Source organism: Dendrobates tinctorius, unplaced genomic scaffold (genome assembly GCF_039654945.1).
Source record: "Dendrobates tinctorius isolate UK_male_01 unplaced genomic scaffold, ASM3965494v1 ptg000251l, whole genome shotgun sequence".
In the NCBI taxonomy this organism is placed as follows: Eukaryota; Metazoa; Chordata; class Amphibia; order Anura; family Dendrobatidae; genus Dendrobates; species Dendrobates tinctorius.
Window position 1 is genome coordinate 13,844,322 of NW_027361918.1, and position 22,619 is coordinate 13,866,940.

The 22,619-nt window shown below is 47.7% G+C and overlaps 1 long non-coding RNA gene and 2 other non-coding genes across 3 annotated transcripts in view; 1 reads left to right on the forward strand and 2 right to left on the reverse strand.

The window, feature by feature from the left end:
• LOC141065393 (uncharacterized) overlaps window positions 1–22,619 on the reverse strand; it is a 250,650-nt gene that overhangs the window by 90,315 nt on the left and 137,716 nt on the right. The window lies entirely within an intron of this gene.
• TRNAV-AAC (transfer RNA valine (anticodon AAC)) lies at window positions 2,911–2,983 on the forward strand. Its single transcript has one exon. It is a non-coding gene; the product is annotated as a tRNA-Val (tRNA).
• Window positions 21,135–21,207, reverse strand: TRNAV-AAC (transfer RNA valine (anticodon AAC)). The gene has a single exon. It is a non-coding gene; the product is annotated as a tRNA-Val (tRNA).

Sequence of the window (22,619 nt, forward strand, 5' to 3'; positions counted from 1 at the left end):
TTATTGTTTCAAAGCTTTATTAAACAAGTTTATTAAAATTTAAAAAAAGTTTACTAAAAAAAACATTTTTCAATAAAAGTTAAATTATTTTACACTGGTTGTCTGTCATTTCTTTCTGCGGCGAAAAAGGTTAAATACAGGGTATTTAAAAGGTGAAATGGTATTCAAAACTAGGTATATAACTGTGGGTAAATTTTAGCTTTTTGCCACAGTTGTGTTCCTGGTTGTGTTTGAAGCAAAGTATTTCACCTAAAAAGTTGTGTTTATTGTTGGTGATTTCCTAACAATGTACACAACTTTTGTTAAAAGGTGAAATACTTTGCATAAAACACAACCAGGTACACACCTGTGGCCTAAAGCTAAAAATAGAGACCATGACAAGATAGCCAACTTTGGTTGGCAAAGGTATATACTGTTGGTACAGAAGGTACACAAGTTTGGTTAGGGCACAAATCTTTCACACTCTGTCATCCTGCCAGTGTACTCTGCCTTGAGGTGACATAAAGTATAGTGCAAAATTGTCCCTCATCACTGAAACCGTCACAGAACTTCTAGTGGTAATGTCATGGTAATCTTGCAAGGTGGTTTCTTCAGAGGTGTCCTCAATGGAAATGGGTTCCTTGCAGATAACAAAATTGTGGAGTACCACGCACGCTTTGATCACCTCGTCCACAGTTTCTGTCTTGAGGTTGATCGCAGTCAATAGGACCCGCCATTTGGCTGTCAGAATACCAAAGGTACATTCAACCATTCTTCTTGCTCTTGTGAGGCGGTAATTAAAAATGCGTTTTGGTAGTGTCAATCCTCTGCTAGAGTACGGTTTCAAAAGGTGTTCTGACAGCTGGAAGGCTTCATCCCCTACACAGACAAATGGCATAGGTGGACCAGATGTTTGCGGCAGCGGTAGGTGGTGGGAACTGGAAGGTGTTTCCATACAGTTTACGCCCCATGGCAGACAGTTTGAAAACTTGAGAGTCATTGGAGCGGCCATAGGCCCCAATATCAACCGCAATAAATTTGTATTCCGCGTCAGCGATGGCCATGAGGACAATTGAAAAATATTTCTTGTAATTGAAATATTCCGATCCCGATCCAGCTGGCTTTACAATGCGGAAATGTTTCCCGTCCACAGCGCCCAAGCAGTTGGGAAACTGACATATCTGTTGAAACTTGTCAGCAATTTCAATCCACCTCTCTGTTGTGGGCTCTGGTAAAAACTCTTCAGCTAAGGAGTCCCACAGTGCACGGCATGTGTACTTCACAATTCCAGATATGGTGGAAATCCCGAGTCTGTACTGGAAATGCAGTGACGAAAGGGATTCTCCAGTTGCAAGAAATCTGTGGGGAATTAAAAAACAATAAATTAGTTTTAAATCACAGCATTACATACCAAAACTGAGCTATAACACTTGGAGATACAAACTACCACCAACAAGATTGCAGTGAAAGTGTGCTCTGATGCGATCACATCCAATAAATGTGGCTTACCTTAAAGTCACCATCAGACGCTCTGCGGGTGAAACAGAGAAGCGGCAATAGGTGTTCGCTTTTCTTATGAGGTGTGCAATGCGCTCCACCAAGTAATCAAAATTCTCCATTTTCATCCTAACATATCCAAAAAATTTATCCGGGTTTCGTCGAAGGTCCATGCAGAGTGTAGAATAGACCCCACGCGTCATTCTCTTGGCTGTGATGGGGTGGATCCACAAACGTCATCTACGATGCCTGATGCGCTGCTGTCTCGCTCTCTCCTTCTCCAGAACAATCACCCTCAAACGATTCGCCTCCGCTATAAAAACCGCCAAATTCTTCAAAATATTTCCAATGACAACATCCATCTTCGCCAGTAACTTGCTCTTCTCTCCAACCTGCACTTTCTCTTCGACAACCTGTCAAAGAAGGGCTGTAGGAACACTCTATATATAGTTTTCCAGTAGCCAATCCCGTTCGGAAGGCCACAAGGGTCAATTTTAAAAACCGGATCCGGCGTAATCCGTCGAAAAACGGATAGAAAAACGGATGAACCAAATGAGACGGATCCGGTTTTGTCTGTCAAGAAAAAGACGGATCCGGCAGAAAACCAGATCCGTCACATCCGGTTTTACTAAACATTTGCCGGATCCGGCGTTCCGGCACGACGCAGGATCGCGCCTGACGCCGAAAACCTGATGTGTGAAAGTAGCCTTAATTAGCCTTAGTTAGCATATTCTATTGCTGGTTTAATGAGCATTACTTTTACCAATGTGATTATTTCTACCCGTTTTTGCTTTTGGCAAGCATGTGTGTTTTTGACAGTGTCTAAGTGTTCCTAATTCAAGTAACACCTGATAGGATCAAGGTGCGAAAGCAGGCATCTAGGTGTTTTTTCTTTTTGGCTTTTGGACAAAGGCATGAGAATGTTTTGTGGAGCATGGTTTTGTTTCCCTGTTTGTTCTTTTTCTCCAATAGCCTGACAAATGAAAGGTTCCTGTGTTGCAAAATGCACTTTGTCCTGTCTTCAGACATAGAGGAAGACCTCTTGACTTTGGCTGGCTGTTTTTTTCTTTTTCAAGTTCTTTTCAGCAAGTTTAAGCATCTTTAGCTTTTCATGGAGTTTCTGAAGTGTAGTGGTTGTCACGTTCACCTCACACGCGAACGGTCCCCAGTTCGAAACTGGATAGAAGCATGACATTAGGCGTTGATATTATAGCTTTTGACGTTGAGTCTTTGTTCTCGATGGCTCATCATGACCACAATAACCTTCCACAGCAGAATTCTGTAGTGTAGTGGTTATCACGTTCGCCTAACACGCGACAGGTCCCCAGTTCGAAACTGGATAGAAGCATGACATTAGGCGTTGATATTAAAGCTTTTGACGTTGAGTCTTTGTTCTCGATGGCTCGTCATGACCACAGTAACCTTCCGCAGCTGGTTTCTGTAGTGTAGTGGTTATCACGTTCGCCTAACACGCGAAAGGTCCCCAGTTCGAAACTGGGCAGAAACACGTTGTTACCCTTTGGTATCCAAGCTTTTGACTTTCAGTTCTTGATCTCGATTGCTTGTTGTCACCACAGTAAGCCCTTGCATCCGGTTTCTGTAGTGGAGCCGTTATCACTAGAGTTGAGTGAAACGGGTCGAAAAAATTCAAAAGTCGCCGACTTTTGGCAAAGTCGGGTTTCATGAAACGAAACCCGACCCTAGGATGAGGTCGGCCACGAGGTCGGCGACTTACGCGCCAAAGTCGCGTTTCAAAAGTTTGTTTTGCGCTCTTTTTCAGCCAATCAGGATCCACGGACACTGTGGGCAACGTGATGACCTAGGCACGGGTCACCACCATCTTTCAGAAGGGCATGCAAGTGATTGGCTTGCTTTGGTGGGCGTCACAGGGGGTATAAAAGGGCGTGCACGCCGACCGCCATCTTACTTCTGCCGATCTTAGTATAGGGAGAGGTTGCTGCTGATTCTGTAGGGAGCGCGTTAGGCAGGGAAGAAGACAAAAAAACTGCTTCTGCTGCTAGCGATTTGGCCTGCACAACACACAAGTCACTGTGTGTGCAGTGCAAGGGGAGGCTATATTGTGGTGTATCAGTGGTGTTGGTTGTTGGGCTGCCTTTTAAGGCTTCCTGAAACGCTGACATTGCTGTTTACCCACTGCTCCGCAAACTGCTTTTTTAAAAGCAATCCAATCTCCCTTATCCTCTAGTCACTTTTGTCACAGCTGTGCCATCGAGCGTGTCACATAGCGCTCAGATATCATTGGCCTCACACAATCCACAAGTGTCCAGTGTCCAAAAGTGTACGCAGAGATTCAAAATCTCCATTATCCTCTCGTCACTTTGGTCACAGGCAGCTGTGCCATCGAGCGTGTCACATAGCGCTCAGATATCAGTGGGCCTCACACAATCCACAAGTGTCCAGTGTCCAAAAGTGTACGCAGAGATTCAAAATCTCCATTATCCTCTCGTCACTTTGGTCACAGGCAGCTGTGCCATCGAGCGTGTCACATAGCGCTCAGATATCAGTGGGCCTAACACAATCCACAAGTGTCCAGTGTCCAAAAGTGTACACAGAGATTCAAAATCTCCATTATCCTCTCGTCACTTTGGTCACAGGCAGCTGTGCCATCGAGCGTGTCACATAGCGCTCAGATATCAGTGGGCCTCACACAATCCACAATTGTCCAGTGTCCAAAAGTGTACGCAGAGATTCAAAATCTCCATTATCCTCTCGTCACTTTGGTCACAGGCAGCTGTGCCATCGAGCGTGTCACATAGCGCTCAGATATCAGTGGGCCTCACACAATCCACAAGTGTCCAGTGTCCAAAAGTGTACGCAGAGATTCAAAATCTCCATTATCCTCTCGTCACTTTGGTCACAGGCAGCTGTGCCATCGAGCGTGTCACATAGCGCTCAGATATCAGTGGGCCTCACACAATCTACAAGTGTCCAGTGTCCAAAAGTGTACGCAGAGATTCAAAATCTCCATTATCCTCTCGTCACTTTGGTCACAGGCAGCTGTGCCATCGAGCGTGTCACATAGCGCTCAGATATCAGTGGGCCTCACACAATCCACAAGTGTCCAGTGTCCAAAAGTGTACGCAGAGATTCAAAATCTCCATTATCCTCTCGTCACTTTGGTCACAGGCAGCTGTGCCATCGAGCGTGTCACATAGCGCTCAGATATCAGTGGGCCTCACACAATCCACAAGTGTCCAGTGTCCAAAAGTGTACGCAGAGATTCAAAATCTCCATTATCCTCTCGTCACTTTGGTCACAGGCAGCTGTGCCATCGAGCGTGTCACATAGCGCTCAGATATCAGTGGGCCTCACACAATCCACAAGTGTCCAGTGTCCAAAAGTGTACGCAGAGATTCAAAATCTCCATTATCCTCTCGTCACTTTGGTCACAGGCAGCTGTGCCATCGAGCGTGTCACATAGCGCTCAGATATCAGTGGGCCTCACACAATCCACAAGTGTCCAGTGTCCAAAAGTGTACGCAGAGATTCAAAATCTCCATTATCCTCTCGTCACTTTGGTCACAGGCAGCTGTGCCATCGAGCGTGTCACGTAGCGCTCAGATATCAGTGGGCCTAACACAATCCACAAGTGTCCAGTGTCCAAAAGTGTACGCAGAGATTCAAAATCTCCATTATCCTCTCGTCACTTTGGTCACAGGCAGCTGTGCCATCGAGCGTGTCACATAGCGCTCAGATATCAGTGGGCCTCACACAATCCACAAGTGTCCAGTGTCCAAAAGTGTACGCAGAGATTCAAAATCTCCATTATCCTCTCGTCACTTTGGTCACAGGCAGCTGTGCCATCGAGCGTGTCACATAGCGCTCAGATATCAGTGGGCCTCACACAATCCACAAGTGTCCAGTGTCCAAAAGTGTACGCAGAGATTCAAAATCTCCATTATCCTCTCGTCACTTTGGTCACAGGCAGCTGTGCCATCGAGCATGTCACATAGCGCTCAGATAACAGTGGGCCTAACACAATCCACAAGTGTCCAGTGTCCAAAAGTGTACGCAGAGATTCAAAATCTCCATTATCCTCTCGTCACCTTGGTCACAGGCAGCTGTGCCATCGAGCGTGTCACATAGCGCTCAGATATCAGTGGGCCGCACACAATCCACAAGTGTCCAGTGTCCAAAAGTGTACATAGAGATTCAAAATCTCCATTATCCTCTTGTCACTTTGGTCACAGCTGTGCCATCGAGCCTGTGACATAGCGCTCAGATATCAGTGGGCCGCACGCAATCCACAAGTGTCCACTGTCCACAAGTGTGTGCAGAAATTCTAAATCTCCCCTGTCCTATAGACACCTTGTACCTTGTTTTACATTACTATATAGTTTGTTGGACTTTGTCTACATTTCTACCAAAAATGAGGAAAGCTGGTGGAAGAGGCCGTGGAATTGGGCAGGGGTTGGCAGCTGGTAATGATGGTGTTGGTGATGGATCTGATGGTAGTGGCAAGAGCAAAATAAGACCAAATGCAGGAGGTGCTGACCCTGCGTCATCGTCTAGCTACATAAGGCCTCGAACGCTTAGTTTTCTAGGAGTTGGCATACCGCTTTTAAAGGCAGAGCATCAGGAAAAAGTTTTGTCTTACATTGCTGACTCAGCCTCCAGCTCTATCGCCTCCTCTTCTTCAGTTGTAAAAAGTAAAAGCACTGAGTCGTCATTGGAGGCTCATGTTCATGAACCACACCTTTCCTTGTGTCCTTCACCCCAACCAAGATTGAAGGATGACGCAGGCCATACTACTGATTACTCCATGGAGCTGTTTTCACATACCATGCCTGGATTATCAAGTCAAATGGTGAATTACCCAGGCCAAGATGAATCTGACATGGAGTGCACTGATGCACAGCCGCTGATGGATAATTCTGCTGGTACATTCACTCAGAGCACTACATTGTCCTCACAGTGTACAGAGCCAGATTTTGACCCTGATGAGACTCAGGTGCCCCTTCCCGCACACTATACCACCATACACAGTGACACAGAGAAAGGTGCACATGACATAGAAGAGGAGGTGATGGATGACCCAGTTGTTGACCCAGATTGGCATCCATTGGGGGAAGAGGGTGCTGCTTCCAATAGCTCAGATGAGGAGCATCCACAGCAGACATCGACATCGCAACAGCTGTTATCTGGCATGCCCGGAGCACTCCAAAGACAGGTTCCAAACATCAAAAGAGTTGCTGGACAGCTTGTCCAGAGGGTCAAAAGATCACAGCGTGCTAGGCCGCAAAATGTCTGCCAAAGTAGGAAGAGTGCAGTGTGGCACTTTTTTGAACAAAATCCTCATGATCAGGCCAAGGTTATCTGTAAGAAGTGCACAAAGACCTTTAGCCGAGGGAAAAATCTGAAAAATTTGAATACCAGTTGCATGCTTAGACATTTAACCAGCATGCACTTGCAAGCATGGACACAACACCAAACCTCAAGTGCCACATGTGCAACTGATCACAACGAAGGTAGTCAGCAACGCTACATTGTTTCCCCCACTGTAAGCCCACCGGTTAGCACAGCAGCAAATGTTGAGGTGTCGTTGCAAGGCCACAGCAGTCAGGGAATCCCACTGTTATATCAACGAAAGACTGATTCTAGGCCATCAGAAAGAACACCAACTCCATCACCATCATCAACCCTCTCTCAGTCCGCCCTGTCCACCGCTACTTCCACCATATGCAGCTCTCAAGTCCAGCTCACCCTCCCAGACACTATGAGTAGGTCAAGAAAGTACTCAGTCTCTCATCCGCGTACACTGGGTTTGAACGCCCACATTGCCAAACTAATCTCGTTTGAGATGATGCCCTTTCGGTTGGTGGAAAGCACAGCTTTCCGCGAACTCATGGCCTATGCAGTACCACGCTATGACCTACCCAGTCGCCACTTCTTCTCTCGCAAAGCCATCCCAGCCCTCCACCATCATGTGAAAGACCGCATTGTCCATGCACTCAAGCAGTCAGTGAGCGGAAAGGTGCACCTCACAACTGATGCATGGTCCAGTCGGCATGGCCAGGGCCGTTACGTGTCCATCACTGTGCACTGGGTTAATGTGGTGGATGCAGGGTCCACAGGGGACAGCGGTGGTGGGACAGTGCTGCCTAGCCCACGGTATAGGAAACAGTTGGCTGTAGGCGTTCGACCCTCCTCCTCCTCCTCCTCCAGAAGCGAAAGCTCGTCCACAGAGCGCAGTCGTACGAGCACTCCATCTGCAGCTGCCACTGTTGCACACGATGTGTCCCCCTATCGAGCAGCTAGTGGAAAGCGTCAGCAGGCTGTGTTGCAGATGATGTGTTTGGGCGACAGACACACCGCCGAGGTGCTGGCCGAGTACTTGAAGCGACAAACTGAGTCATGGCTGGGCAGTGTACATCTTGAGGCAGGCAAGGTAGTTATTGATAACGGCCGTAATTTTGTGGCAGCCATAGCCCTTTCAAAACTCAGCCACATACCTTGCTTGGCTCACACCTTGAACCTGGTGGTACAGTGCTTCCTCAAAAATTATCCGGCGTTAACAGCCCTGCTCCAGAAGGTGCGAAGACTGTGCGCGCACATCCGCCGGTCGCCTGTACACTCCGTTCGTATGCAGAAGCTGCAGCGATTGCTCCACCTTCCCAACCACCGCCTCATTATCGACATTGCAACAAGGTGGAACTCCACCCTGCACATGGTGGAGTGGCTGTGCGAGCAGAGGCAGGCCATAATGCATTTGTGGGAGGATACACGGCCAGGCACTTTGAGAGCAGACATGGAGTTGACAGGCGTGCAGTGGTCGAAGCTGAAAGACCTTTGTAAAGTCCTTCAGTGTTTTGAGGAATGCAAACGGCTGGTAAGCGCAGACGACGCCATCCTAAGCATGAGCATCCCACTTATGCGTCTGCTCATGCAAACTTTGATGCACCTTAAGGAGCAGGCGTCTGCAGCCAATGTTGATGAGGAGGAAGAGGAGGAGGGAATCCTTGATGACATTCAGCCATTGTCTGCTCAGGGACCTCTCCTGGACGAGGTGGAGGAAGAAGAGGAGGAGGAGGAGGAGGATGATGGGGATGATTACTTAGGGGAGGAGGATGCATCTCGTGGGGCAAGTGAAAATGTTGGCGTGGCAAGGTCTGGTACAGGGTTTGTGCGTGACTGGAGGGATGTGGATTTGCCAGAAAGTGCTCCTCCACCCAGCACTCGCAGTGCATCATTGACACCGGGAACATTGGCCCACATGTCAGATTATGCCTTGCGGATCCTAAAAAGGGACCCCCCGCATTGCCAAAATGATGAACGATGACGACTACTGGTTGGCCAGCATCCTGGATCCACGCTATAAAGGCAAATTACAAAACATCATGCCACAGGAGAACCTTGACCTAATATTGGCTAATAAACAAGCAACTCTGGTAAATCGGTTGCTTGAGGCATTCCCAGCACACAGCAGCGGTGATGGTTCTCACACGAGCCATACGGGCCGGGGGCAGCTTGGCAGAGGTGTTCGTGGTGCACACAGCAAAAGTGACGTTGGAGACAGGGGTTTCATGACAATGTTGTGGACTGATTTTTCAAATACCGTTCACACAACTGGTAATACTGCATCGATGGAAAGTGACAGGAGACAGCAGTTGTCAACTATGGTTACAAACTACTTTTCCTCCCATATCGATGTTCTCCCACACAGGTCATTCCCCTTTGACTATTGGGCCGCTAAACTGGACACCTGGCCTGAATTGGCCCAATATGCCTTACAGGAGCTCGCTTGCCCAGCTGCAAGTGTGCTATCGGAAAGAGTCTTCAGTGCAGCTGGATCAATCCTGACAGAAAAAAGGACCCGTCTGTCAATCCAAAATGTGGATGATCTAGCCTGCATTAACATGAACCACGCATGGGTTTCCAAGGATTTTGTCCCACCTTCCCCTGATGACACATAGGGTGACAGAAAAATGGCTTGCTTTGGTCCACCTCTTCCTGGTACTTCACCTATTTCGCCTTTTGCATCAGTTGAATGTCCAACATCAACATATGCCACTTTCTAAAACTCCCTAACTGTGCTGCCTCCCCCCATGGCCGGGGTCACCACCTAGCGCACGACACCGTGCGAGTGCCGTTGCCCTGGACAGGTGGGTAGACCGACTCTTGGGCGCGGGCACTGGCACAGGGTCCCTCATAGTGCAATCAAGTGTCTCTGACGGTGGTGGTGCACACCTGCCGTCAGACACACCGCTGTACTATGAGGGGCCCAGTGCCAGTACCGACGCCCACGAGTGGGCCCCCCTTGCTTGGCAAGGGCCCCAGCATTTGCAATCTTTACCTCTCCCTGCTCCTCCGCTGTGTAATCTGGGCCGTCAAATCCATACTGTGCCTGACACCGTCTGAGCCTGCCTCCTGAGACATATATTTTGAATGTGTACGCTATCCATACTTGTTATCCAGGGATACGGTACCCTTTCTAACCTTTGTCCAATGACGTGCAATCCATACTGGGCCTAACACCGTCTGAGCCTGCCTCATGCTGTATAGACATATATTTTGAATGTGTACGCTATCCATACATGTTATCCGGGGATAAGGTACCCCTTCTAACCTTTGTGCAATGACGTGCAATCCATACTGGGCCTAACACCGTCTGAGCCTGCCTCATGCTGTATAGACATATATTTTGAATGTGTACGCTATCCATACATGTTATCCAGGGATACGGTACCCTTTCTAACCTTTGTGCAATCACGTGCAATCCATACTGGGCCTAACACCGTCTGAGCCTGCCTCATGCTGTATAGACATATATTTTGAATGTGTACGCTATCCATACATGTTATCCGGGGATACGGTACCCCTTCTAACCTTTGTGCAATGACGTGCAATCCATACTGGGCCTAACACCGTCTGAGCCTGCCTCATGCTGTATAGACATATATTTTGAATGTGTACGCTATCCATACATGTTATCCGGGGATACGGTACCCCTTCTAACCTTTGTGCAATGACGTGCAATCCATACTGGGCCTAACACGGTCTGAGCCTGCCTTATGCTGTATAGACATATATTTTGAATGTGTACGCTATCCATACATGTTATCCGGGGATACGGTACCCCTTCTAACCTTTGTGCAATGACGTGCAATCCATACTGGGCCTAACACGGTCTGAGCCTGCCTTATGCTGTATAGACATATATTTTGAATGTGTACGCTATCCATACATGTTATCCGGGGATACGGTACCCCTTCTAACCTTTGTGCAATGACGTGCAATCCATACTGGGCCTAACACCGTCTGAGCCTGCCTCATGCTGTATAGACATATATTTTGAATGTGTACGCTATCCATACATGTTATCCGGGGATACGGTACCCCTTCTAACCTTTGTGCAATGACGTGCAATCCATACTGGGCCTAACACCGTCTGAGCCTGCCTCATGCTGTATAGACATATATTTTGAATGTGTACGCTATCCATACATGTTATCCGGGGATACGGTACCCCTTCTAACCTTTTTGCAATGACGTGCAATCCATACTGGGCCTAACACCATCTGAGCCTGCCTCATGCTGTATAGACATATATTTTGAATGTGTACGCTATCCATACATGTTATCCGGGGATACGGTACCCTTTCTAACCTTTGTGCAATGACGTGCAATCCATACTGGGCCTAACACCGTCTGAGCCTGCCTCATGCTGTATAGACATATATTTTGAATGTGTACGCTATCCATACATGTTATCCGGGGATACGGTACCCCTTCTAACCTTTGTGCAGTGACGTGCAATCCATACTGGGCCAAACACCGTCTGAGCCTGCCTCATGCTGTATAGACATATATTTTGAATGTGTACGCTATCCATACATGTTATCCGGGGATACGGTACCCCTACTAACCTTTGTGCAATGACGTGCAATCCATACTGGCCCTAACACCGTCTGAGCCTGCCTCATGCTGTATAGACATATATTTTGAATGTGTACGCTATCCATACATGTTATCCAGGGATACGGTACCCTTTCTAACCTTTGTGCAATCACGTGCAATCCATACTGGGCGTGAGAACGGCTGGCGAGCTGTTAAGCAAGCTACAGCACCTGTCCAGACAAGTACAGGGATTCCCTAGCGAGGAGACTTATTTGATTGTTTTCTATGTTGGGACAGCAATTTTTGGGGCGCACTATACTCTGGAGAATGATAGATGGGGCCCACCATACACTGGAACATTCCAAAGGTGGACATCAGACACTGGAGCAGCATTTACAGGGCCCATTATACACTAGAGCATTAGAAATGGGGCCCATTATGTTTGGAGCATTATTTGGGCCCATAAGACAGTGGAGCTTCATCCATGGGGACCAACATATACTGTAGCATTATGTGGAGCTCATCATATACTGTTTCAAACATTATATGGGACCAATGATTTTGTATGGAGAAATAGATGGGCCTCGTCATGAGATGTAAAAAGTGAGGTATTTTTCATTGTACTATACCGCTATTTCTCTGCCGTATCGGAGCATGATGAGTTGTGTTATGTGTTAAAGGGGCGCTCTTTCGCCCAGGGCACATGAAAACCTGCAGCCAGCCCTCCCCCCCACAAATTTAGCCAAATAACCCCCATTTTTCAGTGCGTAACTTGTATTATGAAGTTAATTAAGGTTGACAAGCTTAAGTAAGAAGAATTGATGCTTTTGGCATTGAAATGGGCACTGTAGGTGTGTTTCCTGTCCTCCTCTCACTGCCGACTTTTATTCCCCATTGACTTACATTGGGTTTCGTGTTTTGGAACGACCCCGACTTCCCTATAATCGGACGATCTTGCTCGACCCGACTTTTGGAAAAGTCGGGTTTCACGAAACGAAACGCGACCCTAAAAAACCAAAAGTCGCTCAGCTCTAGTGACAACCACTACACTTCAGAAACTCCATGCATAGCTAAAGATGTTTAAACATGCTGAAATGCACTTGAAAAAGAAAAAAACATCTAGCCAAAGTCAAGAGGTCTTCCTCTATGTCTGAAGACAGGACAAAGTGCAGTTTGCAACACAGGAACCTTTCATTTGTCAGGCTATTGGAGAAAAAGAACAAACAGGGAAACAAAACCATGCTCCACAAAACATTCTCATGCCTTTGTCCAAAAGCCAAAAAGAAAAAGCACCTAGATGCCTGCTTTCGCACCTTGATCCTATCAGGTGTTACTTGAATTAGGAAAACTTAGACACTGTCAAAAACACACATGCTTGCCAAAAGCAAAAACGGGTAGAAATAATCACATTGGTAAAAGTAATGCTCATTAAACCAGCAATAGAATATGCTAACTAAGGCTAATTAAGCCAACAATATACGTTTGTGATCAAAATAAAGAAAAGCCACATGTTTCTGCCCGGGATCAAAACAGGGAACTTTCAGGAGGATGGCAAACAGGACAATCACTACACTACAGTAACCAGACAAGAGCGTTTACTGTGGTCATGGCAAGCATTAAAGATCAAGCACTCATTGTCAAAAGCACTAGTTTGCAAGAGAAAAAGCTGTGTTTCTGCCCATTTTCGAACTGGGGACCTTTCGCGTGTGAGGCGAACGTGATAACTAGAGTTGAGCGACTTTTGGTTTTTTAGGGTCGCGTTTCGTTTCGTGAAACCCGACTTTTCCAAAAGTCGGGTCGAGCAAGATCGTCCGATTATAGGGAAAAGTCAGGGTCGTCCCGAAACACGAAACCCAATGTAAGTCAATGGGGAATAAAAGTCGGCAGTGAGAGGAGGACAGGAAACACACCTACAGTGCCCATTTGAATGCCAAAAGCATCAATTCTTCTTACTTAAGCTTGTCAACCTTAATTAACTTCATAATACAAGTTACGCACTGAAAAATGGGGGTTATTTGGCTAAAGTTGTGGGGGGGAGGGCTGGCTGCAGGTTTTCATGTGCCCTGGGTGAAAGAGCGCCCCTTTAACACATACCACAACTCATCATGCTCCGATACGGCAGATAAATAGCGGTATAGTACAATGAAAAATACCTCACTTTTTACATCTCATGACGAGGCCCATCTATTTCTCCATACAGAATCATTGGTCCCATATAATGTTTGAAACAGTATATGATGAGCTCCACATAATGCTACAGTATATGTTGGTCCCCATGGATGAAGCTCCACTGTCTTATGGGCCCAAATAATGCTCCAAACATAATTTGCCCCATTTCTAATGCTCTAGTGTATAATGGGCCCTGTAAATGCTGCTCCAGTGTCTGATGTCCACCTTTGGAATGTTCCAGTGTATGGTGGGCCCCATCTATCATTCTCCAGAGTATAGTGCTCCCCAAAAATTGCTGTCCCAACATTGAAAACAATCAAATAAGTCTCCTCGCTAGGGAATCCCTGTACTTGTCTGGACAGGTGCTGTAGCTTGCTTAACAGCTCGCCAGCCGTTCTCACGCCCAGTATGAATTGCACGTGATTGCACAAAGGTTAGAAAGGGTACCGTATCCCTGGATAACATGTATGGATAGCGTACACATTCAAAATATATGTCCATACAGCATGAGGCAGGCTCAGACGGTGTTAGGCCCAGTATGGATTGCACGTCATTGCACAAAGGTTAGAAAGGGTACCGTATCCCCGGATAACATGTATGGATAGCGTACACATTCAAAATATATGTCTATACAGCATGAGGCAGGCTCAGACGGTGTTAGGCCCAGTATGGATTGCACGTCATTGCACAAAGGTTAGAAAGGGTACCGTATCCCCGGATAACATGTATGGATAGCGTACACATTCAAAATATATGTCTATACAGCATGAGGCAGGCTCAGACGGTGTTAGGCCCAGTATGGATTGCACGTCATTGCACAAAGGTTAGAAAGGGTACCGTATCCCCGGATAACATGTATGGATAGCGTACACATTCAAAATATATGTCTATACAGCATGAGGCAGGCTCAGACGGTGTTAGGCCCAGTATGGATTGCACGTCATTGCACAAAGGTTAGAAAGGGTACCGTATCCCCGGATAACATGTATGGATAGCGTACACATTCAAAATATATGTCTATACAGCATGAGGCAGGCTCAGACGGTGTTAGGCCCAGTATGGATTGCACGTCATTGCACAAAGGTTAGAAAGGGTACCGTATCCCCGGATAACATGTATGGATAGCGTACACATTCAAAATATATGTCTATACAGCATGAGGCAGGCTCAGACGGTGTTAGGCCCAGTATGGATTGCACGTCATTGCACAAAGGTTAGAAAGGGTACCGTATCCCCGGATAACATGTATGGATAGCGTACACATTCAAAATATATGTCTCAGGAGGCAGGCTCAGACGGTGTCAGGCACAGTATGGATTTGACGGCCCAGATTACACAGCGGAGGAGCAGGGAGAGGTAAAGATTGCAAATGCTGGGGCCCTGCCCAAGCAAGGGGGGCCCACTCTTGGGCGTCGGTACTGGCACTGGGCCCCTCATAGTACAGCGGTGTGTCTGACGGCGGGTGTGCACCACCACCGTCAGAGACACTTGATTGCACTATGAGGGACCCTGTGCCAGTGCCCGCGCCCAAGAGTCGGCCTACCCACCTGTCCAGGGAAACGGCACTCGCACGGTGTCGTGCACTAGGTGGTTACCCCGGCCATGGGGGGGGAGGCAGCACAGTTAGGGAGTTTTAGAAAGTGGCATATGTTGATGTTGGACATTCAGCTGATGCAAAAGGCGAAATAGGTGAAGTACCAGGAAGAGGTGGACCAAAGCAAGCCATTTTTCTGTCACCCTATGTGTCATCAGGGGAAGGTGGGACAAAATCCTTGGAAACCCATGCGTGGTTCATTTTAATGAAGGTTAGATCATCCACATTTTGGGTTGACAGACGGGTCCTTTTTTCTGTCAGGATTGATCCAGCTGCACTGAAGACTCTTTCCGATAGCACACTTGCAGCTGGGCAAGCGAGCTCCTGTAAGGCATATTGGGCCAATTCAGGCCAGGTGTCCAGTTTAGCAGCCCAATAGTCAAAGGGGAATGACCTGTGTGGGAGAACATCGATATGGGAGGAAAAGTAGTTTGTAACCATAGTTGACAACTGCTGTCTCCTGTCACTTTCCATCGATGCAGTATTACCAGTTGTGTGAGCGGTATTTGAAAAATCAGTCCACAACATTGTCATGAAACCCCTGTCTCCAACGCCACTTTTGCTGTGTGCACCACGAACACCTCTGCCAAGCTGCCCCCAGCCCGTACGGCTCGTGTGAGAACCATCACCGCTGCTGTGTGCTGGGAATGCCTCAAGCAACCGATTTACCAGAGTTGCTTGTTTATTAGCCAATATTAGGTCAAGGTTCTCCTGTGGCATGATGTTTTGTAATTTGCCTTTATAGCGTGGATCCAGGATGCTGGCCAACCAGTAGTCGTCATCGTTCATCATTTTGGCAATGCGGGGGGTCCCTTTTTAGGATCCGCAAGGCATAATCTGACATGTGGGCCAATGTTCCCGGTGTCAATGATGCACTGCGAGTGCTGGGTGGAGGAGCACTTTCTGGCAAATCCACATCCCTCCAGTCACGCACAAACCCTGTACCAGACCTTGCCACGCCAACATTTTCACTTGCCCCACGAGATGCATCCTCCTCCCCTAAGTAATCATCCCCATCATCCTCCTCCTCCTCCTCCTCTTCTTCCTCCACCTCGTCCAGGAGAGGTCCCTGAGCAGACAATGGCTGAATGTCATCAAGGATTCCCTCCTCCTCTTCCTCCTCATCAACATTGGCTGCAGATGCCTGCTCCTTAAGGTGCATCAAAGTTTGCATGAGCAGACGCATAAGTGGGATGCTCATGCTTAGGATGGCGTCGTCTGCGCTTACCAGCCGTGTGCATTCCTCAAAACAATGAAGGACTTTACAAAGGTCTTTCAGCTTCGACCACTGCACGCCTGTCAACTCCATGTCTGCTCTCAAAGTGCCTGGCCGTGTATCCTCCCACAAATGCATTATGGCCTGCCTCTGCTCGCACAGCCACTCCACCATGTGCAGGGTGGAGTTCCACCTTGTTGCAATGTCGATAATGAGGCGGTGGTTGGGAAGGTGGAGCAATCGCTGCAGCTTCTGCATACGAACGGAGTGTACAGGCGACCGGCGGATGTGCGCGCACAGTCTTCGCACCTTCTGGAGCAGGGCTGTTAACTCCGGATAATTTTTGAGGAAGCACTGCACCACCAGGTTCAAGGTGTGAGCCAAGCAAGGTATGTGGCTGAGTTTTGAAAGGGCTATGGCTGCCACAAAATTACGGCCGTTATCACTAACTACCTTGCCTGCCTCAATATGTACACTGCCCAGCCATGACTCAGTTTGTCGCTTCAAGTACTCGGCCAGCACCTCGGCGGTGTGTCTGTCGCCCAAACACATCATCTGCAACACAGCCTGCTGACGCTTTCCACTAGCTGCTCGATAGGGGGACACATCGTGTGCAACAGTGGCAGCTGCAGATGGAGTGCTCATACGACTGCGCTCTGTGGACGAGCTTTCGCTTCTGGAGGAGGAGGAGGAGGGTCGAACGCCTACAGCCAACTGTTTCCTATACCGTGGGCTAGGCAGCACTGTCCCACCACCGCTGTCCCCTGTGGACCCTGCATCCACCACATTAACCCAGTGCACAGTGATGGACACGTAATGGCCCTGGCCATGCCGACTGGACCATGCATCAGTTGTGAGGTGCACCTTTCCGCTCACTGACTGCTTGAGTGCATGGACAATGCGGTCTTTCACATGATGGTGGAGGGCTGGGATGGCTTTGCAAGAGAAGAAGTGGCGACTGGGTAGGTCATAGCGTGGTACTGCATAGGCCATGAGTTCGCGGAAAGCTGTGCTTTCCACCAACCGAAAGGGCATCATCTCAAACGAGATTAGTTTGGCAATGTGGGCGTTCAAACCCAGTGTACGCGGATGAGAGACTAAGTACTTTCTTGACCTACTCATAGTGTCTGGGAGGGTGAGCTGGACTTGAGAGCTGCATATGGTGGAAGTAGCGGTGGACAGGGCGGACTGAGAGAGGGTTGATGATGGTGATGGAGTTGGTGTTCTTTCTGATGGCCTAGAATCAGTCTTTCGTTGATATAATAGTGGGATTCCCTGACTGCTGTGGCCTTGCAACGACACCTCAACATTTGCTGCTGTGCTAACCGGTGGGCTTACAGGGGGGGTAACAATGTAGCGTTGCTGACTACCTTCATTGTGATCAGTTGCACATGTGGCACTTGAGGTTTGGTGTTGTGTCCACGCTTGCAAGTGCATGCTGGTTAAATGTCTAAGCATGCAACTGGTATTCAAATTTTTCAGATTTTTCCCTCGGCTAAAGTTCTTTGCGCACTTCTTACAGATAACCTTGGCCTGATCATGAGGATTTTGTTCAAAAAAGTGCCACACTGCACTCTTCCTACTTTGGCAGACATTTTGCGGCCTAGCACGCTGTGATCTTTTGACCCTCTGGACAAGCTGTCCAGCAACTCTTTTGATGTTTGGAACCTGTCTTTGGAGTGCTCCGGGCCTGCCAGATAACAGCTGTTGCGATGTTGATGTCTGCTGTGGATGCTCCTCATCTGAGCTATTGGAAGCAGCACCCTCTTCCCCCAATGGATGCCAATCTGGGTCAACAACTGGGTCATCCATCACCTCCTCTTCTATGTCATGTGCACCTTTCTCTGTGTCACCGTGTATGGTGGTATAGTGTGCGGGAAGGGGCACCTGAGTCTCATCAGGGTCAAAATCTGGCTCTGTACACTGCGAGGACAATGTAGTGCTCTGAGTGAATGTACCAGCAGAATTATCCATCAGCGGCTGTGCATCAGTGCACTCCATGTCAGATTCATCTTGGCCTGGGTAATTCACCATTTGACTTGATAATCCAGGCATGGTATGTGAAAACAGCTCCATGGAGTAATCAGTAGTATGGCCTGCGTCATCCTTCAATCTTGGTTGGGGTGAAGGACACAAGGAAAGGTGTGGTTCATGAACATGAGCCTCCAATGATGACTCAGTGCTTTTACTTTTTACAACTGAAGAAGAGGAGGCGATAGAGCTGGAGGCTGAGTCAGCAATGTAAGACAAAACTTTTTCCTGATGCTCTGCCTTTAAAAGCGGTATGCCAACTCCTAGAAAACTAAGCGTTCGAGGCCTTATGTAGCCAGACGATGACGCAGGGTCAGCACCTCCTGCATTTGGTCCTATTTTGCTCTTGCCACTACCATCAGATCCATCACCAACACCATCATTACCAGCTGCCAACCCCCGCCCAATTCCACGGCCTCTTCCACCAGCCTTTCTCATTTTTGGTAGAAATGTAGACAAAGTCCAACAAACTATATAGTAATGTAAAACAAGGTACAAGGTGTCTATAGGACAGGGGAGATTTAGAATTTCTGCACACACTTGTGGACAGTGGACACTTGTGGATTGTGTGCGGCCCACTGATATCTGAGCGCTATGTCACAGGCTCGATGGCACAGCTGTGACCAAAGTGACGAGAGGATAATGGAGATTTTGAATCTCTGCGTACACTTTTGGACACTGGACACTTGTGGATTGTGTGCGGCCCACTGATATCTGAGCGCTATGTGACACGCTCGATGGCACAGCTGCCTGTGACCAAGGTGACGAGAGGATAATGGAGATTTTGAATCTCTGCGTACACTTTTGGACACTGGACACTTGTGGATTGTGTTAGGCCCACTGTTATCTGAGCGCTATGTGACATGCTCGATGGCACAGCTGCCTGTGACCAAAGTGACGAGAGGATAATGGAGATTTTGAATCTCTGTGTACACTTTTGGACACTGGACACTTGTGGATTGTGTGAGGCCCACTGATATCTGAGCGCTATGTGACACGCTCGATGGCACAGCTGCCTGTGACCAAAGTGACGAGAGGATAATGGAGATTTTGAATCTCTGCGTACACTTTTGGACACTGGACACTTGTGGATTGTGTGAGGCCCACTGATATCTGAGCGCTATGTGACACGCTCGATGGCACAGCTGCCTGTGAACAAAGTGACGAGAGGATAATGGAGATTTTGAATCTCTGCGTACACTTTTGGACACTGGACACTTGTGGATTGTGTGAGGCCCACTGATATCTGAGCGCTATGTGACACGCTCGATGGCACAGCTGCCTGTGACCAAAGTGACGAGAGGATAATGGAGATTTTGAATCTCTGCGTACACTTTTGGACACTGGACACTTGTGGATTGTGTGAGGCCCACTGATATCTGAGCGCTATGTGACACGCTCGATGGCACAGCTGCCTGTGACCAAAGTGACGAGAGGATAATGGAGATTTTGAATCTCTGCGTACACTTTTGGACACTGGACACTTGTGGATTGTGTGAGGCCCACTGATATCTGAGCGCTATGTGACACGCTCGATGGCACAGCTGCCTGTGACCAATGTGACGAGAGGATAATGGAGATTTTGAATCTCTGCGTACACTTTTGGACACTGGACACTTGTGGATTGTGTGAGGCCCACTGATATCTGAGCGCTATGTGACACGCTCGATGGCACAGCTGCCTGTGACCAAAGTGACGAGAGGATAATGGAGATTTTGAATCTCTGCATACACTTTTGGACACTGGACACTTGTGGATTGTGTGAGGCCCACTGATATCTGAGCGCTATGTGACACGCTCGATGGCACAGCTGCCTGTGACCAATGTGACGAGAGGATAATGGAGATTTTGAATCTCTGCGTACACTTTTGGACACTGGACACTTGTGGATTGTGTGAGGCCCACTGATATCTGAGCGCTATGTGACACGCTCGATGGCACAGCTGCCTGTGACCAAAGTGACGAGAGGATAATGGAGATTTTGAATCTCTGCGTACACTTTTGGACACTGGACACTTGTGGATTGTGTGAGGCCCACTGATATCTGAGCGCTATGTGACACGCTCGATGGCACAGCTGTGACAAAAGTGACTAGAGGATAAGGGAGATTGGATTGCTTTTAAAAAAGCAGTTTGCGAAGCAGTGGGTAAACAGCAATGTCAGCGTGTCAGGAAGCCTTAAAAGGCAGCCCAACAACCAACACCACTGATACACCACAATATAGCCTCCCCTTGCACTGCACACACAGTGACTTGTGTGTTGTGCATGCCAAATCGCTAGCAGCAGAAGCAGTTTTTTTGTCTTCTTCCCTGCCTAACGCGCTCCCTACAGAATCAGCAGCAACCTCTCCCTATACTAAGATCGGCAGAAGTAAGATGGCGTTCAGCGTGCACGCCCTTTTATACCCCCTGTGACGCCCACCAAAGCAAGCCAATCACTTGCATGCCCTTCTGAAAGATGGTGGTGACCCGTGCCTAGGTCATCACGTTGCTCACAGTGTCCGTGGATCCTGATTGGCTGAAAAAGAGCGCAAAACAAACTTTTGAAACGCGACTTTGGCGCGTAAGTCGCCGACCTCGTGGCCGACCTCATCCTAGGGTCGGGTTTCGTTTCATGAAACCCGACTTTGCCAAAAGTCGGCGACTTTTGAATTTTTTCGACCCGTTTCGCTCAACTCTAGTGATAACGGCTACACTACAGAAACCGGATGCAAGGGCTTACTGTGGTGACAACAAGCAATCGAGATCAAGAACTGAAAGTCAAAAGCTTGGATACCAAAGGGTAACAGCGTGTTTCTGCCCAGTTTCGAACTGGGGACCTTTCGCGTGTTAGGCGAACGTGATAACCACTACACTACAGAAACCGGCTGCGGAAGGTTACTGTGGTCATGATGAGCCATCGAGAACAAAGACTCAACGTCAAAAGTTTTAATATTTACGCCTAATATCATGCTTCTATCCAGTTTCGAACTAGGGACCGTTCGCGTGTGAGGTGAACGTGACAACCACTACACTTCAGAAACTCCATGCAAAGCTAAAGATGTTTAAACATGCTGAAATGAACTTGAAAAAGAAAAAAACAGCCAGCCAAAGTCAAGAGGTCTTCCTCTATGTCTGAAGACAGGACAAAGTGCATTTTGCAACACAGGAACCTTTCATTTGTCAGGCTATTGGAAAAAAGAACAAACAGGGAAACAAAACCATGCTCCACAAAACATTCTCATGCCTTTGTCCAAAAGCCAAAAAGAAAAAGCACCTAGATGCCTGCTTTCGCAACTTGATCCTATCAGGTGTTACTTGAATTAGGAACACTTAGACACTGTCAAAAACACACATGCTTGCCAAAAGCAAAAACGGGTAGAAATAATCACATTGGTAAAAGTAATGCTCATTAAACCAGCAATAGAATATGCTAACTAAGGCTAATTAAGCCAACAATATACGTTTGTGATCAAAATAAAGAAAAGCCACATGTTTCTGCCCGGGATCAAAACAGGGAACTTTCAGGAGGATGGCAAACAGGACAATCACTACACTACAGTAACCAGACAAGAGCGTTTACTGTGGTCATGGCAAGCATTAAATATCAAGCACTCATTGTCAAAAGCGCTAGTTTGCAAGAGGAACGCTGTGTTTCTGCCCAGTTTCGAACTGACGACCTTTCGCATGTAAAGCGAACGTCATAACCACTACACTACAGAAAGCAACCGATTCAAACAAACAATTCAAACAAACAAAAAATGCTGTGATCATGGCAAGCAATAAAGAACAAGCACTGAAAGTCAAAAAGATCGTTTTCCAAGAGAAAAAGCTGTGTTTCTGCCCAGTTTCGAACTGGGGACCTTTCGCGTGTGAGACGAATGTGATAACGGCTACACTACAGAAACCGGATGCAAGCGCTTACTGTGGTGACAACAAGCAATCGAGATCAAGAACTGAAAGTCAAAAGCTTGGATACCAAAGGGTAAGGCTGGTTTCACATTTGCGTTTTTTTGCGCTGGGAAAAAAACGCATACCTGCGCATGCGTTTTTTCCCCTATATTTAGCATGGGTGCGCATACCTGCGCGCTGGTAAGCGCACGTATGCGATTTTCATGCGCTGCTTTTTTTGGGGTGTGCGTTTGTATTTTCCAGACGTAGCATGTTGCATTTTTTGTCCCTGCAAAAAAGCGCATGCGCACGTATGCGCACGTTTTGCGCTAAAAATGGCCATTATAGCCTATGGATGAGCATACGTGCGCACTGGCATGCGCATGTAAGCGTTTTTTTAGCGCTG